At 34.7% G+C, this 12,981-nt stretch overlaps 2 protein-coding genes across 2 annotated transcripts in view; one reads left to right on the plus strand and one right to left on the minus strand.

The window, feature by feature from the left end:
* tenm1 (teneurin transmembrane protein 1) overlaps nt 1-12,981 on the minus strand; it is a 542,101-nt gene that overhangs the window by 296,884 nt on the left and 232,236 nt on the right. Inside the window, exon 6 of the mRNA XM_068221426.2 lies at nt 1,526-1,669. The gene's annotated coding sequence lies outside the window, so the exon portion shown is untranslated. The remainder of the gene's footprint in view (nt 1-1,525; nt 1,670-12,981) is intronic.
* Nucleotides 1-12,981, plus strand: part of LOC141385799 (uncharacterized) — a 460,928-nt gene that overhangs the window by 289,151 nt on the left and 158,796 nt on the right. The gene's annotated exons all lie outside the window — the stretch shown is intronic.

Below are 12,981 nucleotides of genomic sequence, written 5' to 3' on the forward strand. Positions count from 1 at the left end.
CAACCAATGGACCCTACGAAAACCATTCATAATTGTACTAAATAATGTATTAATGAAAATGTAAAATTTCTGAAAAATTTGAAGTCAAGAAGCTAGAAAATATAATTGTATAAACCATGGTTTTATAAACCATGCAAATCAATTGAAAGGGCCCCACAATGAAACAAATGTGTACGTGGAAGAAAACCGCAACAATTAAAAGACCACTTTAAACGTATTTGTTTTGTGGATTTGCCATCAAGGTGTGTATATGTATTAAGTGAAATGCTCATTCTTGTTTTAGTTTATAAACGTCAAAGCGTAATTTTAAATAATAATAATAACATAGAGCAGTGGTTCTCAAACGAAATACCACCTCTGTATTGTAGTACAGTACAGTAGGTAGTAGGCCCAGTAAAGCAGCTACAGATCTGCAGTTAAAAACGTGTCAGATTAATTCCTATTATTAGGAATATTATTGTCAGCCACTTTAAACATTATAAATAGTCTAAAAAATTAACACTGTACTGTGCTTATATGAAAAAAAGACTAACAAAAAAAAACTAAAAACACTTTTAGAAGTTAAAAATGGTAGGTTACTGTTCTTAAAAAGTAAAAAAAAAAATAAAAATTAACAAAAAATTCCTGTACGTAAATGTAAAGTATTAACATATAGTAGCCAATCAATCACCACCTGGAAATGTTGCCTGGACCTCAAAAAATAGGCTACAGTATATGCCACACGAAATCTGCGCATGCAAAATTCCACAGTTTACCACAGATTTTTAGCCCATCATTGATTCTGTTTATTTACTTGTATAAATGTGTGTAATTGTATATTTATTAGGTTTTTGAAATTATTACAGTAATATTATTGACTAATAAGAAAATATGAATTTGATTTATTTACAATACAGTTTGTAAAGTCATATTTTCTGTCTTTTAGTAGAGATATTATATGAGAGACTTGCTTTGTTTACCAAATAGAGTGGCTTAACTAGGTTATTTAGGATAACTATAGGCAGGTTAGGGTAATTAGACAAGTTATTGTATATCGATGGTTTGTTCTGTATATTATTGACAAAAAATTGCAACCCAGGCTCATTTTGAAAACGTAGTCCAGCAGACGTTTCTGGAGACCACGAAATACGTCCCGGGAGGTTCGTATTTGTGCAGTTTTTGTTTTCGCGAATCTGCGAGAGGCCGCTGTGTGCGCTTTTACGTATCTCAAACGTCTCTCGCGAGTGCAGTTCGCGCCCACGCTGTTCTCGCGTCAACCTAGAGGCCGCTGTCTGACTGACCGAATGATTGACTGCTTGACCGGCCAATCGGCTGACCCACCCTCCTCCTTCCCTGAACCCAACCAGTTTTACCAATTGACCCGCCCGCCCGCTCAACCCGAGCAACAATTTAGAAAAGCCGTCTAGAAAAAAAAACCCTCGTCTTTTTTTTTTTTTTTTTTTTAACCACGTTTTCGGATTTCACCACATTCTCACCCTGCTATGAACTCGTTTACTTTATTTTTTGGGTTCTGTTTTTGTCTTACCTGATTTCTGGAACCGCTCTTCCCCGGACTCGAACCCGGATGCCTTTGTCAACTCCTCCTCTCTGCATCTGAAGTCCGCTGACGCACACGATGAGCTAACAGGACAAACTGACTGCGGTGGGAAAGCCCTCCAGCCCTCCTGCTCTGTAAAACATGATTTGGGAAATATTTAAAAAAGAAAAAAAATCAAAGGGGGGGGCTAATTATTCTCATCTGTATCAAGCTCCCTTTAGGTACTACAAAGTTCATACAAAGTTCATACAAAGTTCACCCATAAATGACAATTGATTTACTATTTACTCAACCTCAAGTGCAGAACTAAACCTTTATGAGTTTGGTCTTTCTGGTGAATCGAAAAGAAGACATTCTAAATAATTCAAGAAACTGTTAGCCATTGACGTCCATAATAGGGAGAAAAGACACAAAGTCAATGACAACAGGTTTTCTTTTAAATGATCTTCTTTAGTGTTAATCAGAAAAAAAAAAGTTATGGGTGAGTCAACAATGAGATGGTCAAAGTACAAAAATGAATCTAAACATAAAAATACAAAAGCTGTCTCTTGCGTGTTACCATTCATGATAATATTCTTATTTGAAATGTTTATTTTAATTAATGATTTCACATTATCAGTTTATAAAATAATACACAAAAGCTCAAGACTTCTAACTATAAATGGCAATTAAAAATCCAGTCACCTGCTAATAAATTCCAAGTGCCTCAGAGCTGTATGTGTGTACACCTGCATACACATTAATAATTATAATGAACATTTTGATGATATTAGTGTGTTTGTGTGAGTGTTTGAACTCAGGATCAATACGCTCTAGACTTAATGGAAACAAATCTGTTCTGTTTGGACATCAATACATATATCAATGACTCAACGGGAGCCAATGTGATCAGCCAAGGTCAGAGTAAATCATAAACATAAATGCATTTTCTAAAGTGTTGCATCTTTCTCAAGGTTGTAAATGCACCGCTACACAAACACTTTGAAGCCAACAGTTGTCTCCCTCAAGTCCTGTGTTCATTCAACCAATGCCTTGCAGCAACCAAGTGACCCATACTCATTCATGTTCAATAGGATCTATATTTAGCAGTATTAAAAATGATTTGCTTTCCAACGGAATAACAAAGACCTCATTATGGACACCTAAGATACTGCTCTATAACCATTACTAGGGCACCAGGGAACTGGGAATGTTAGCAACCAATCAGTACAATGTCTTGCACATATAGCAATAAAGACCCATATAGGTGAATAATACTGTATACACCGGCCACTTAATTAGGTACACCCTACTAGTACTGGGTTGGACCCACTTTTGTCTTCAGAACTGCCTTAAACCTTTTTTGGCATAGATTCAACGAAGTATTTTGGTCCATACTGACACGATAGCATCACGCAGATTTATCGGCTGCACATCCATGATGCGAATATCTTATTTCACGACATCCCGAAGGTGCTCAATTGGATTGAGATCTGGTGACTGTGGATGTCATTTGAGTACAGTGAACTCATTGTCATGTTCAAGAAACCAGTCTGAGATGATTCATGCTTTATGACAGGTGCATTATCCTGCTGGAAGTAGCCATCGGAAGATAGGTACACTGTGGTCATAAAGGGATGGACATGGTCAAAAACAATATTCAGGTAGGCTGTGGCGTTGACACTTAATAGGTTGATGCTTAATAGGCCCAAAGTGTGCCAAGAAAATATCCCCCACACCCAGAGATAGGATTGGACCATTACACTACCCTCAGCAGCCTAAACGGTTGATACAAGGAAGGATGGATCAATGCTTTCATGATATATACACTAAATTGTGACCCTACCATCCGAATGACGCAGCAGAATCGAGACTCATCAAACCAGGCAGCATTTTTTCAATCTTCTATTGTCCAATTCTGGGGAGGCTGTGCGAATTGTAGCCTCAGTTTCCTGCTCTTAGCTGACAGGAGTGGCACCGGGTGTGGTCTTTTGTTGCTGTAGCCCATCCTCTTTAAGGTTGGACACGTTTTTCAGAGATGCTGTTCTGCATACCTTGATTGTAACAAGTGGTTATTTAAGTTACTGTTGCTTTTCTATCAGCTCTAACCAGTCTCATGCCATTCTCCTCTAAACTCTGGCATCATCAAGGTATTTGCACCTATTGTACTGCCGCTCACTGGATATTTTCTCTTTCTATGACTATTCTCTGTAAACCCTTGATATGGTTGTGCATGAAAATGCCAGTAGATCAGCAGTTTCTGAAATACTCAGACCAGCCCGTCTGGCACCAACAACCACGCCACGTTTAAAGTCACTTAAATCACCTTTCTTCCGCATTCTAATGCTAGGTTTGAACTGCAGCAGATCGTCTTGACCATGTCTACATGCTTGAATGCATTGAGTTGCTGCCATGTGATTGGCTGAGCAGTTGGACAGGTGTACTGGACCATAAAACCACATTATGTTTTGGTGTATTTGTTGTAATACCCAAAAATACATTGTTTGGGTCAAAAAATAAAGTGTATGCCAATTTTTTGCTTTTGCCAAAATATTTTTAGAATGTTAAGTAAAGATCCTGTTCTATTAAGATGTTTTGTAAAATGCCAACTTTAAATCTATCAAAACACATTTTTATTAGTAGTTTGCATTACTAAGGACTTAATTAAAACTTAATAAATGGAAAAAAGTTTATTTTATCCAGCTTTCAGATGATGCAATTTAAAAAATAAAAAAAACTATGCAATTTATTGTTTTTTTTCTTTGTCCAGGGTCTCAAACAGGCACAGACACACACATGTTATGATAATATTCATCTGTTTAAATGTACCTACCAAGTGAATTATTTCTTACAAAATCAATGAAATTTTAAATAAATAACCACACGAGTGCTTTGGGTACCTGCGTAATATATTAAAACATCACATGCTGATTCAGATGGATGTATGAAAAGGAAAAGAAACTGTTTATCTCTGCACCAGCATGTGAATTAAGTCAAGTAATTTAAAAGTGTACTTTATTAAATTATGATTTAAAAAACATTAAACAGACTGTTAAAAGCAAACTGAATTGCAAATACTTATATTCACGGTATTTAAAGTATGTGATGAAAAACACAGGTCCTTGAAAGTGTTTGAATTAAACTTGAAGGGAAATTTTGCAAATGCAGCCTGATGGATTTAAGGCAACTGCTTTCAGATGCCTCTATATATGCATATTTGTGTGTGCGCCTTTACACATTTACAATCCGTTTCTGCAGCAATGAAGCACTGCAGCCAATCACAGGCATGTTGGTAAAAAGCAATAGCGAATCAGAGCATTTTCTAGTCAGAATCAGCTCAACGTCCCAATCCTCATTCTCAACATCTTCTCATATAAACAAAAGAAGTATAGACAAATTGTGAGTAGAGTCATTTGATAATAGCAGAAGTTTTACACTCGACTGGCAAATGATCTTGAGAGCTGTCCTCTGCAGCTTTATAGTGGCAATTACATACATTTTCATGTTAAAAGTGTTACTTTGTTTTTACTATGGTGACAGAAAAGCCACTAAAGAATGCCACATTGTCCATGTTATCTCCACAAAGAAAAAGAATAACTACATATCTTGATTTTTAACCACCCTAAATGAGTTAGCATCTCTCAGCTTAGTAGTAACTAATGACATAGTGTACTAAATAAAAATTTGGTTTGTCATGCTTAATTCAGGGCTCTAATGTTTGAAAGCACTGGCAAAGGTTCCTGTAAGTCCTACAGATTGTGGCACCAACACCTGATTTGTAAGGGCTGCACATATATTAGAAGTTCTATCTCTTAGAAATTTGACAGTAGCTTGAGTTGAGAGTAGCATGAACATAAGTTGGGATAAGAATTAAAAAAAAAAAAAAAACAGTAATTAAATTCCATTACTATTATTATTAATGTAATAAATGCTTATATAAAATTCATATATTTATGTATTTATGTTCAGCACAATATATATATATATATATATATATATATATATATATATATATATATATATATATATATATATATATATATATATATATATATATATATATATATATATTATTTATTTATTCATTCATTCATTCATTTGCACCACAACATTTTTTTTTATTTTCTTTAACTTGTATAGCGCTTTTCATAATAATTATAGTTCAAAGCAGCTTCAAAAAAGATGCACATCATTACGTCACAGTCAAGATGAGAAAAGTTTACTTTATCAGAATAAGAATGAGCTTTATTCACCAAGTGTGTGCAAACACACACAATTTTTTTCGTGCTATTTTCAGGAGCACAGGATACATACAGTTCATACATACACATTAACACAAGAACACAGAATGACATTTAAATGAATGAAAAATAAACAATGAAACCTCTGAAGTATATACATCGATGGTTTATGAGCAATATATGTTGAGCTTTGTTGACTTTTTATAACTGTACAAATGAGAAATAAATATATTTATATAAAAATATTTACAATTTAGTGGTTAAGTTAAAGAGTTGTGTAAATGGTTGGCAGAATATAAGCATAGTGAACCTGCAGCTATACAGTATAGTGTTTTTCCAAGACATCATATTTACAAGTAGTACTATGTTCCATGTTCAGTGACGTGTACTGTATTTGTTTATTATATTATATTATATTATATTATATTATATTATATTATATTATATTATATTATATTATATTATATTATATTACAGTATATTATATTATATTATATTATTCATTCATTCATTTTCTTTTCGGCTTAGTCCCTTTATTAATCCGGGGTCGCCACAGCGGAATGCAACGCCAACTTATCTAGCATGTTTTTATGCAGCGGATGCCCTTCCAGCTGCAACCCATCTCTGGGAAACATCCACACACACTCATTTACACACATACACAACAGACAATTTAGTCTACCCAATTCACCTGTACCGCATGTCTTTGGACTGTGAGGGAATCTGGAACACCCAAAGGAAACCCACGCGATCGCAGGGAGAACATGCAAACTCCACACAGAAACGCCAACAGATCCACCCGAGGCTCAAACCAGAGACCTTCTTGCTGTGAGGCGACAGCACTACCTACTGCGCCACTGCGTCACTTATATTATATTATATTATATTATATTATATTATATTATATTATATTATATTATATTATATTATATTATATTATATTATATTATATTATATTATATTATATTATATTATATTATATTTAAAATGCTTTCCATGTTAGTGTTATGGAGAATGCCAGCAATTTCCTTTGGGTTGAAACCAGATTCATTTGTGGATTGAACTCTTCAGTGATAAACTCTTCAATACAAACCACAGAAGTTCTCTGTGGATTTCACAATGCTATTTAGTGGTCACATATTGTAAACGACTGGTCCAGCAAAATGTATTTGATCTAGTTTGTGTCTTTTCTTTTCAAGCTTTAAAAAGTCCATATGTATTTTAATTTTTATGTGATTGTTATATAAATATCTGTAATATAGTGAACGAAGTGAAAATCAATACAAAGAAAACCCAATGCTATTAAGAAGTTCTTTTCCTCCAGATTTTAACATTTGCAAACTCCATCACTCACTCAAATTTGTCCTCAGCCTCCTCATTTAGTTTGCAGTCATGCTAAGGCCTTTTAAAAGTCCTTCAATTTAGTGTCCATGAAGAAGCTGGAGCTCTGTAAACACTAAAAGCTAAAATAAATTGTTAGTGAGGGTTACAGATTAATAATTATTCCTTTCTTTTTAAAGGTTTAATATTTGCAGTAATTATCACCATCCCTGGCTAGATGATGGCAAAAATAAATAAAGATGTACAATATAGAAATCAGGCTATAACCAGTGGATACCAATATATACTGTACTTTTAGCAGGGTCACATGGGTTTCTATCTGGTGCTCTGGTTTCTCCCACAGTCCATAGACGTGGTATAGGTGAATTGGGTAAGCTTAGTTGTCCATAGTGTATGCGTGTAAATGAGTGTATGGATGTTTCCCAGTGATTGGTTGCAGCTGGAAGGGCATCCTCCCTTCCGAAAAGAAAATAAATGAATAAACTGTAGGCAAGGGGAAACAGTCTCTCAAACAAACAAATAAATAAATCAGACAGCTCAAAAAGAAACAATTAATGAAATGTGTAAATCATACATTTCTCTCAATTTATTTATTTTTTATTCATTTTTGTCAATTGGTGAAGTTTTGTTCCTCGTCACTGTGATCCCTGCTTGTTTGGTTTGGGACTTGTGGAGCTGCGCATCAATGGATTTGCTCTTCAGTGTTTGGATATTCAGCAGTGAAATTTAAACCACACTGAACTGAACTAAAGTGAACTTTAACTATGAAAACTGGACTGACACAGTTTTTAATTTTCTAGAACTCATGTGTTAAGCTGGGTCCATGTATCATTTGTTCTTTCAATTATTCTAGTTATTCTGTAAAACATCAACATTTCCTTTTACTTTTTATTCTGTAGGCACAAAAAATAAAAGCTCATCTGTTATCATTAGTGTGTATAAGTGTGTTTGCATTTAGCGAGTTATGTATGTGCGTGTGTATGTGGGTGTCTACACGCATCAAGTTTATGTATATACGCAAGTTTCATATATATTGTTTTGAACATCCAATAGTATATCTATTGGATGTTCAAAACTGTCTAGTCTCTGTCTAGTGCATGCCCACACGTTGAAATCAAATTTTTTTTTGGTGTTCGTTTTTTGATCAAACGAATAAATGCAGTTTTTTAACTCGTTATTTTGTTTTTATTTTTTGTGTGTGCTCTAATTCTCCGTTTTGAGTTAAGAACAGGATAACAGATGAGCTTTTTTTGTGCCTACAGAATAAACAGTAAAGCAAAATATTGACTGTTTTTCTGGTGTTTCATTTTCCAGATTAAGTAGAAAAATGAAATCAACAGATGATATATGGACCAAGCTGCTTTGACACAATCTACATTGTAAAAGCGCTATATAAATAAAGATTAATTGAACTGATAGTTCACCTAAAAATGAAATTTTACTTAATATTTACTCAGCCTAAGTAATTCCAATCCTTTATGAGTTTCTTTCTTCTGTTATCAAAGAAGAAATAAAAAAAAACCTGAAAACCTGTAACCCCTGACTTTCATTGTCAAGTCATTAGCCCCTTTCACACAGTGCATTAAATATCCAGAAAATTTCTGGAACGACTTTACCAGTAAATTCACAAATTCACTGTTTACACAGGTAAGGACGTTCTGGAATTTTTCCAGAAAAGAACATTCACACATCTATTCCAAAATACCAATAAATTCTGACATCATTAACCAGAAAATGCGACAGCACCTTTTCCCATTGAACGCTTTGAATGCAAAACGCCTTATGATGGGCACAAACTGTCGCATAAAAAACTGCTGAAATTTGAGCCTTTCAGAAGGGACTTTCTGATGAAGCCGGAGGTGAAGACTTTTTTTGCCTCATTTGGTATATTCGATGGCTTAATATCTGGCAAAGAAGAATTTACCATCATTTTTAAGTTTATCAGGTGTTTTCAAATAAAAAGCTAATGGTAAATGATGTATATAAATAAAATATAACATTTGCAGTTATTTTGTTATATAAGATTCGGCTTCTAGAACATTAATATTTTATAACAACAAATTCAGTAGATTAACACAACAACATGCTGACACTCAAAATGTCAGACACGTCCTTTAAATCAAGTTCAAAAAACCTTACAGAAGATCATTGTGAAGATAGGCTAACATTAGTTTTGTCTTCCTTATTATTATTTCAGACCCATAAAAAGAATTACTGCTAGATAACTATCACCTGTATTTTCCCTGTCATGGCTAGGCGTGTATTCGCAATAATAAAGCCTAATAAGCCCTCACTTTACCGAATAAACAGTGATCCATCAGATCCTGCAGGTCAGAAATTACAGTTTACGGCTGAACAACTCATTTTATCATGGCAAAATATCACAGAAATTGAAAAATAACTCCCGAAGCTCTGAGGGTCTGCTTAGAGAAGCTGTCAATTACAACTGTCAATCACGATGACACGCCCAGTTTAATAGCATTGAATAGTGGCTAAAACACACTCTTTAAAAAATTAACAGCTGAACCAATATCAGCGTGATAACTAGTGCCTTAATTGACCATTGACATTCTATTGCAAGTGTGATCAATTAAGGAACACTTGGTCTGGACAAATATTCAAAGATTTTTACATTCATAAACAGCGTTCTAACGCATTTTTGGCAATTTTCCTTCTGTGTTCACACAGATCAGTATTTGGGAAAATTACTGGTAATGTTACGACTTCTCTTTCTTGAATGAATTTACTGGTATTTTCAAAAGGGGGCTGTTCACACACAATCCCATTACCGGCAATTTTTTTCAAAAAGGTCTGTATGAGTAAAAGGAGCTATTGATTACCAGCATCCAGCTTTCTTCAAAATATCTACTTTTGTGTTTAACAGAAGAAATTCAAACAGACTTGGAACAAATAAAGGGTGAGTAGATCATGACAGAATATTCAATTTTGGTTGTATAAATTATACAGCGCATCAAAAGATATGCCAGATCGTGTCTGCTAATGTCTGCCTGCCATGGCTTTATTAAAAAGTATGTCATTATAAAATATACTATTAACAGTAACAGCTATTTATTGTTAGCAGGAGATTAATATTGTTTCAAGCCTCCAAACCAGACACCAAGTAAACATCAAGAGAAAAAAAAAGAATCCATCAGAGGTATTTCCTGCAATTTTCAGGTTGTTAGCAGCTTGTGATGTTTTTTGCCTCTCTCTCATTTGTGACTGGATGCCAGTTTTGAGAAATTGGGAAGGTAATTTTATGCAGACGAGGGCATTTCATGGATAAGGTAGGGAGCTTAAACATGGCTTTAATGCATTTAGCTGTAAAGCATATGTGCGCCCCCTAAAATGCCCTCTTATGTGAAAGTGCATATGTGCCAGACTATAAGATGGTTTTCCAAGTGAGGTTTATTGTGTTTTTCTGATGTGTATGCATGTGTGTGTTTGCTGACTAAATGGTCTAGGGGGAATAAGTTAACATTAGCATCTAAAAGAGTGAATCTGCAGCACTCTGAACACTTAGATCCATTATTTATGACAGGAAAATAACAGATGATTAGACTTCAGCCTGAAGATTAGAAGGCTGTGTGTGTGTGTGTGTGTGTGTGTGTGTGTGTGTGTGTGTGTGTGTGTGTGCGTGCACGTTGGCTTGTTCCCTGACAACATGTACTCGGTCTCTTAACTGATTGTATAGATCTCCCAGCATGCACCTGTTCCTCTCTGATCTGTCAGTGGGTTTCTCGGGAGTATTTATCTGTGTGTGGCTCGAGTGTGTGCAAGTGTCCATATAATGAGAAAGACATCCATTTTTGGTCTTGCCCTGAGTCTCATCTGTGTTAGTATCTCTGCTGCAGTAAACAGTCATAATAATACAAAAAGCCATTCTTGATATCTGCGCTCCACAGATATGTGCTGAATGTCATACTATTATTATAAAAATAAGACAATTCCAGTAGTCCATTTTCTAAAAGCATGTCATTGATCTTATTGTGAATTATGCTTCCATTTTCTTTGACCTTGTCATTTTCCAGTTAAAAAATGTCTCCTCCAATCTCATCTTGTCCAATCATTTTGTTTGAATAAAAACCTGACTTTTTTTTTTTTTTTACAATCGACTGCAAGCTTGCATTCAGATCAACCTCCATCCAATTATGAACCAATAAACAGTTGAACCACACACACGTGCCTTTGATTTATAACAATTAACAATCTATTTTTGTTGTGGAAGATTTCTCACTACGTCAATTACATCACAACTTTCAGACAGTAACCAAACTATATCTGCATTTCAGGTCCTGAAATCATCCATGAAATACACTAAACTTCCATTTCATGACAAATAATTCAAAAGAGGCAACATTTGATGTTACTAACAAATGTTGTGTCGTTATGTCTTCAAACGTAACATCCTGAGTCAAATTAAATTGGGAGTAACATGTTTCTCTGGCATCTAGCTTCATAGAGTGTACCAACTAGGCACATAGGAGAAGGTTGCCTTGCAACCTTTAAAGTTCACACTTCACTCTCTTTTGAGTAGGAATGACATAGTGATGATCAGACTGAAAAATCGGAATCAAATTGTATATTGGTACACATGCAGCTAGTAACCTAAGAAGTCTGTAGTTAGTTTAATTTTAAATAACACTTATTGCTATTATTTTTTTTGAATATTTGTCGTCACATTTCAGTGTCATTAAAACATCCACAGTTGTTGTTTTTTTATTTTTGCTTCATTTTTAACTGTCTGAAATTAGCATTCAGTAATTTTAGTCTTTCTAATCAAATTTCTGTAATGGCAACCTCGCTGCCCAAATCTATATCAATATGTATGCAAGTTAGTAAAGGACACTAGCAATTTCTTAACCTGACCAATCAGAGTAGGGAAGGCTCTCAGGTCATTGATATGTAGCAGAGATTTAGTTTATTAGTCAAAAATACCAAGTAAGGTTATTTGATGGATTTGTGGTGAAGTTTATTCAAGCCTTTCTGAAATGATAAGTCACACACAAACGGAACTACAACGTTTGTAGTACAAACACACATCAGCAATGTCCTCATATTTTACCAACTTTTTGTCATGCCTGCGTCACACCAATGTCAATTTTATTTGTGTAGGATATATGTCAAAGTATGCTAAAGGACTTTTAATGTGCCAGTAAGCTGGGATAAGTGCTTCCGGTGAACTGTATCCCATTGCAAAATCGGCGCATTTAAGGTCTGTTTTCTTTAAAAATCAGCGACCTCCACTGTCCGACTGATATCCGATATAAAGTGGGTCTCAGATTGTACAAGAAGCACTGCATTAAATTACATTTTTTCCCCACCATGTCTTTAAAATATGAATATTTATTTTACCCCAGTATATTCAATGGAGCTTCTATGCTAGCCTGCCAATTCTGACGGCCGCGTGCGAGTAAACAGTTTTTCGTCTCGTTTTACGCTTGAACAACTAAATGAATGCCAAAGTCTATTTAACTGATTGTATTTTAATTACATTAAATCGATGCTGTAAAAGAAACTGAATAAAATGTAAAAAGGTCACATTAGCCGTTCACTGCGAGTTTATCAGTTTGGGAAAGAAACACTAGCTCCACATGAACCCTATTAAACACAACCAGAGGTTGACCAAAATGCTGCACAATGCCTCACAACAAGGAAAAATATTAAATTATCAAATATTAAATTAAAATGGACAATTTTCATTGATAAAAATGCCAAATCAAAGAGGTAAGTTTTCAACCTTTATTTAAAGACAGACAGAGATAAAACAGATCTAATACAGAGGGGCTGAGCATTCTACAACCTAGGACCAGCTACAGTAATAATATGGTCACCTCTGCATTTCAGCTTTGACTTAGGAATGCATAACAATATCTGATTAGA

The sequence above is a fragment of the Danio rerio genome, chromosome 5 (assembly GCF_049306965.1).
Source record: "Danio rerio strain Tuebingen ecotype United States chromosome 5, GRCz12tu, whole genome shotgun sequence".
Taxonomy (NCBI): Eukaryota; Metazoa; Chordata; class Actinopteri; order Cypriniformes; family Danionidae; genus Danio; species Danio rerio.